The sequence below is a fragment of the Megascapheus bottae genome, chromosome 7 (genome assembly GCF_031878675.1).
Source record: "Megascapheus bottae isolate mThoBot1 chromosome 7, mThoBot2.hap1, whole genome shotgun sequence".
In the NCBI taxonomy this organism is placed as follows: domain Eukaryota; kingdom Metazoa; phylum Chordata; class Mammalia; order Rodentia; family Geomyidae; genus Megascapheus; species Megascapheus bottae.
The window spans coordinates 75,314,594-75,320,946 of record NC_143515.1 but is presented as its reverse complement, the minus strand read 5'-3'; positions in this window follow the sequence as shown (position 1 = coordinate 75,320,946).

The window sequence follows — 6,353 nt, the reverse complement described above, 5'->3', positions numbered from 1 at the left end:
TGGCACCAGGGTTCCAGTTGAGACTTGGCTATCTATTATGGTGGAAAACTAAGATTCAGACCAGCATGACAGGAGTGTGAGTTACCAATGGCATGGCACGTTCTCCAGGGTGGTGGTCTGTCTGTGAGAGGCTCTCCAAGGCTCAGTTTAGGAACAGCTTAGGGACTCTGTGAGATGTGTCCAGTTTCTAAAGCCTGGGAAACCAGTTCTGTGTGGACTCCAAGGGGAGATACGTGGCAGTGGTGATGGGGTGGTGGTACACATTGAGAGAAGGCGGCAATCCCCAGGGAAGAAAGATGTGTGGTCAGCCAGCGCCTAACCCAAAACAACCGGGGAAGAGAATGAAGTTCAGAGAAGCCGAGCTAGAAAACATCCCAGACTCCCCTACCCGCTGGCCTGGAAGCCTGGAGGAAACTGATGCCACAGAGGCATCATTTTAAGGAAACTTGCTCCTTTCTGCTTGTAGGCTCATCTTTTCTCATCACCTCCCATGTACTTGCCACCAACGATGAGAGGAACAATTATTACATTGCTTCGTGACTGAATTTGGAGCAAACAAATCACATCTTTGGATGTCTGATGTGTTGAAATATAGGACAGATGACTGGGATCAGGAGAAACTCAGGAGATTTTGCATGGGATCTGAAGATAGACTTAAAATGGGTTTTGGAAAAATAATGAAAATAGGCCGAGGTGAAGATGTGTTTTCAAATGCTGAGCATTTGATTGGAGAACTGAGTCCTCCATGGTACCAGGTCTGTGCTGAGGTCAGGAGAGAGGCAGAGACTATCAGACATGATCTCCTGTATCCCTCGGAAGCAGCTTGGAGGGAGGACACTCACCTGGGACAGTAAGGAAGTAGTTGCAAAGTCACCTCAACTGATCAGTTATGAGTGCAACCAGGACTGCTTGACTTGTTAGTGAACCCAGCAGTAGAACAAGCTGTCAGCAACCATGTGTCCACGGTTGTAGGAACACACAGGGGGTCACAGCAGCCTTGCCTCTGGAGCTCTCACCTGTTGGGAGCCAGGCAGTAACCAGGGCCTCTGGTGGGCCTCTGCAGCTGGGGGTGAGGGTAAGCTGAGATGAGCATGTGTGGGGTCTACATAAAGTTTTATAAACTAGTCTGGATTTGGGAAAATAAGATAGAAACAAAGAAAGGGGAAGCCTTCTAAAGCCAGAGAAGCATCCTGGTGGAGTCCAGGAGGAAGGATATGCTCAGGTGAGGGCTCAGGGGGCTGCAGTGTCATTGGGGACCTTCTGTGGTAGACACTTGCCTCAGCTTTGGTACTAGACAGTATAGGCGTAGGGAAATGACATTTGATCTGTGTGCCCCTGAGTCTAGCACCATAGCTAAAAGGAAACCTTCTCCAATAAGCCTTTGGCCTTTAAAGGCCAAACCCCCAAAGCTCCATAGGAGGCCAGAGGCTGAGGCCCTAGCCCCCATCCACCACCAGGTTCTTTGAACAGACTCAAAGAAGTATAAACAACCTGGTCTTTTTCACAACTAGTGAGTGAGACCTATACAGAAACACTAGAGAATTGAAAACACCTCAGACTAGAGACATGAAGTTTCTAACTTTATCTAAATTCCCAGCCAAGAGAATTTCCTTATCTAGGTTCCAAGCAATTAGGTAGCAAGATGAAGGGAAGATCCACTGCTTCATCTATATTAGACCCAAAACTTTTGCTTCCTTCAATGCCATTTCCTGGGCACAGATTATAAACTTGCCCTTGAATGTTACATTTTGTCTGAGATGAGATCTCATATGCAGTCCAGGCTGGCCTTGAACCCACTATCACCCAACCTCCACCTCTGATTACAGATGTCTGCAACCAATCCCAATTGAAATGAGTGTTTTAGGGGGTGGCTGGGATGGTTTTCTTCCTGCATTGAACCAAATAAGAAGGTATAACTTGCCCCAAACCTTGCCAGCCTTCCTGCTCTGTCTGGCCCTACCCTGTCCTAAGGCCTCTCTGTTTGTTTAGAGCTAGACATAGGCATAGGAGGGTCCAAGTTTATTCACCAGGCATTGCTAGAGGGGCCCAGATATCACATTCTCAGAGCAGTCATTGCACTCAGCCCAGGCCAGACTGCCATTGTCTATGAAAGGCAAGGAGAATCCACATCCTTCACTCAGGTAGAAGGATGAGGTATGTGGACGCTTCAGAACAAGAGTCAGAAAGATCTGGTTTGAGATCTACTTCCTTTCCTTATAAGCTCTCCAGCTTCAGGCAAGTTAGTCAAGTGACCCTTTGGTCACTTGTGTGGACCTGCAGAAATATTCAGACTTTTATCTGAGGATAAAAGCTTTGTTTCACTCTCTCTCTCTTGAGAGAGAAGTCTAGACCATTCCTAGGGCTTCAGAGCACAGATGTGTCCACAGGGAACTTCACAGGGACTTGGGGACACTGAGTGAGCTGCTAGCAGCCAAAAGCCACCTCTCATGTAGACAGGTCAGGACTATGAGGCCCAGATCCTTCCAGAACAAACCATCTGCTGATAGCCCAAGGCAGACTATCACTGCCAGAGGAACTCAGTGAACACATCTTCCCTTCTGAAAACAAGAACAGGAGTGAGTTTGTAGCTGAATCACAATCACAGAAGCAAGTGAAAGGGCCTCAACCCTCGGCAGCCTCTGTGAAAGCAGGTGGAGCTGCACTCTTCCTTCCCACAGCTGCCCACGTTAGCTGTGACAGAGAGGTTACTAGGGCACTGTCATGAGAAGGTCAACTCCTCCCAGCACAGGCAAATCAGGTTACACAGTGTATACAGGGAGTACACAACTGCAAAGACTTCTCCCTTTAATGACAATGGTCTCTTACTCATACCAAGGCCAGCAGGACAAAGAGCTAGGGCGAGACCCACAGGAGACAATTCAGGAGGCATGGGTGAATGAGAGAAAAAAAAACAAGATTTTTAAAAGCTACTTGAAGAACTAAAAGTAAATGAAGATTCTTGAATGTGGACTAGACAAAAATTCAGGTGCTCCAACCTAGTTAGGTTTATGTCAATGCCTGGGAAAAAATATCAACCAGCAGTTAATGGTTGGCCCGTTGATTAGTGGAGATAGTCAGATGTCTCAGACTCATCTCAGAAACACAATGCAGACAGGTGAAAGCCAGCACCAGCAAGACAGGGAAGGGCTGGATCATGGTTTTGCCAGAAGAATCAAGAAAAAGCTGGACACCTTCAAGGTTCTCATGGAAGAATAGACACTGTGGATGGGACCCAGGTCCAGGTAGGTCCTGACTCAACATTCCAGCAAGCAAGCTGCTGAACAAAGGACTATGATTTTCTGTGAGTAAGTGTTCATTACTAGAAATAGTCAAAACAATTAGCATTAACACCTGCAGATCAGAATTAGCATCTGATCTGAAATGTAGAGAAACTGGACTAGTTCCTTCCAAGCTTGTGATCTGAGAACTGTGTCAGTCCCATACCTTTCTTTATGGTAAGGTTGTAAGTTACAGGGCTGTGGTGAACAGTAAATTAAATGAGCTCATGTCCATAAACTCATTTTATAAACTAAAAGTGCTGTTCTAATGTGTGTTGTCATGAAGATTTTAGGAGACTTGGAAGTAAAGGGCTCTTGTCGCCAGACTGCCTGGTACAGGTCACAGCACTCAGTGCTGGCACTGGAGCCTGGTTGGAACTGAAGTGCTGCGAAGTGTGCTGTGCCAGTGTTGGCATGCAGGGCACAGGCTATGACTCAACATCTCCATTCAGTTGTAATGATTATTTTAAAGCATCGAAGCTGGGCTAGTGGCTCTGCTTGGAAATTGACACATTTTGATTTTGGCTTATTCCAAGTTTGAAAAATGATACTGGGATACTCACCAGTTACAGAGACAGCTGACGAAATCCCCCACCCTCATTAAAGAAGGTGACAGATGGAATGAGTTTCATGGCACTCTAGCCTCAAGTCACTGCTGGACTTGGAGCAAAGGTCCCGGGCCTGTTCATCAGGGACCTCGGAAGAGAGAATGTCATTCTGGTGGGCAGAGTTGTTTCCCTTTCTTCCTCTCCAGAGATGCACAGATGCTGGTAGTTTGAGGTTTGTTTCTTTGCTGTGACTTCTAGGTGTTCTAGCCAAAGTTCTAGCTGTATTTATGTCACTCTGGATATATAGAGGAATGAATTAATTTCATGTGCACTTACCCTGCATCTTCTGCTTTCCTGAATGCTTCAGTTCTGTAAGGATTTGTTGATCAACCACTGGGTGTAACAAGCCCTTTGTCTCCACTGTGCATAAGAGGTGGGCCAGATCTTCCCTGATTCAGGAGCTAGCATCGTTGGACCCTCAACATCACCAGAGCTTGAGTCAACATCCCTTGCATGTACTTTCTTAACATTGCATCCCCAGACATAGTTGGGAGGCTTTGAAGTTCAAGATCCAGGCAGCAGCCATCCATGTCAGGGGAGTGCTCGCTCCTCACAAACGGTGCACCACACCATGTCCCAGACAGCAGAAGGGTAAAGGTAATACCTGGAGCGAAAGGTGAATTTTCTTTCTAAAAAAGGGTATTATTCTTCATTTATTGTACACCTCAATCCTCCCAATCTCTGCCTCTCACATAGCCAGAGCTAGGTCTTACATTCTTACTAGAATTTATCTCCTCCAGAAAGGTTCTCGTGACTTCTCTCTCCCTGTAGCCACTGAACTCCTAGGCAACCCTCTCTGACTGTAGACTGAGGCAGTCCCTAGGCAACAGGAGTCAGAGTTGAGTTCTTATCCCACTTGGCTGTGCTTGGTTGGCACTGGAATGGGGAGTGGGCTCAGACTAAGAAGCCATCTTCTGAGGGTGTGAAGCCAGGGCAGCATGGAGGGGGCCTCTGGGCCTAGGGCTCCCCAGACTAAAGCTGACAGAGGTGGTAATTCCCAAGTCTTTGGGATTTGAACCCAAGGCCTTGTGCTTGCAAGGCAGACACTGTAGCACTAGAGTCACATCTCTTGCCCCAAGATAAAAAAAAATTTTCTACCTCTCAAGATTTATTTAAATCCTAGAGGAAAATACATATGTCAAACCCCTAAAGTCTTGGCTGGTACCTAGTAGGGAATCTATAAACTCCCTACATGTCTGAGGGGAATTTACAAATTCCTTTCCAAGAGAATGAGATTATAGAAGCCTGCTGGGTGAGGAGCCAGACAGAGACTATGAAGAATTTACAGAAAGTGAAAGAAATTCTGGTTGGCATCTAATCCAACTTACTGGATATTTGTAGCCAAGGATACCCTCCCCCACCCACTACCCTGGCTCTGCCTCACCTCCCCTGGGAACTGGTACACTGGACACCTCTCTTCTGAATCAATGAACAGATGGTGCCCAGCCAGGGTTCCAGAAAGCAGAGCATCTCTCTTCCAGCAGAGATGTGTTCTTCTGGACGCTGCATTTTACAGTGCAATATTCGCAGAGCTTGGCATTTCTAGACCCAGACATAGTAAATCTTCCTCTCTCTTCCTGCAGAAGTAATTGCTGCACATGCATAAAACTGCCTGTTGAAAACTTTCAGCCATTTCCTTGTTCCCTTTCCACTGTGTAAGCATTCCTACAGAGACGGCTGAGGTGCCCAGATGGTCTAGGAGAGGAAATCACCAGCAACTCATCACTGGCTTCTCTCGGTGCCAAGACACACAGAAGGTTTATGTTTCACAATGGAAAGGTAAGCATCTTGAACAAGGCAGAGCCCGTGGTAATAAAAGCTCCTTTTATTTCATACTCTCTTTCACAGTGGTGGGTTTTATTCTGAACCTCACTAGACGCTTGACAGGCGTAAAAAGCAACAATTTCCTCCCCCCTCAACCAAATGTTAGCCTGTGAGTGGTTTTGTTTCATTGGACTGAGACAGTCCAGCTATGAGAAGACTGCTCTCAGTGGGAGACCTGTGAAGCTAAGAAAGATGTCATTGTGTAGCCGCCACGAACAGCAGCTTGGTAGAGCCCCTGCCCCCTCGTAACCAAGGCCTCTTCCCAGAGGCCAGTGGGAGACAAGCCCTTCTTGCTAGGACAGGAAACAGCCCTCCGCATCAAGGGGCAAATCTGGCTTCCTAAAGCTTGTCTCTGTGTTTCTCCTGATTGTCTGTGTGAAAGGTTGTCTTTGTCTGTTCTGGCTGCTACTATAAAATACTGAGACAAAGTGATTTGTGTGCAAGGGAATTTACTGCTTATAGTATTGGAGGCTAAGAAGCCCAAGATCAAGACACCAATACATTCAGTGTTTAGCAAGAACCCATTTCTCATACCTGACACTGTCAATGTGTGGCCTCAGGAAGGAAGAGGCCAACGAGCCCTGCCCAGCCTCCTCTTATAAGGGTTCTGACTCAATTTACACAGAGTCCCCCCAAATCACCT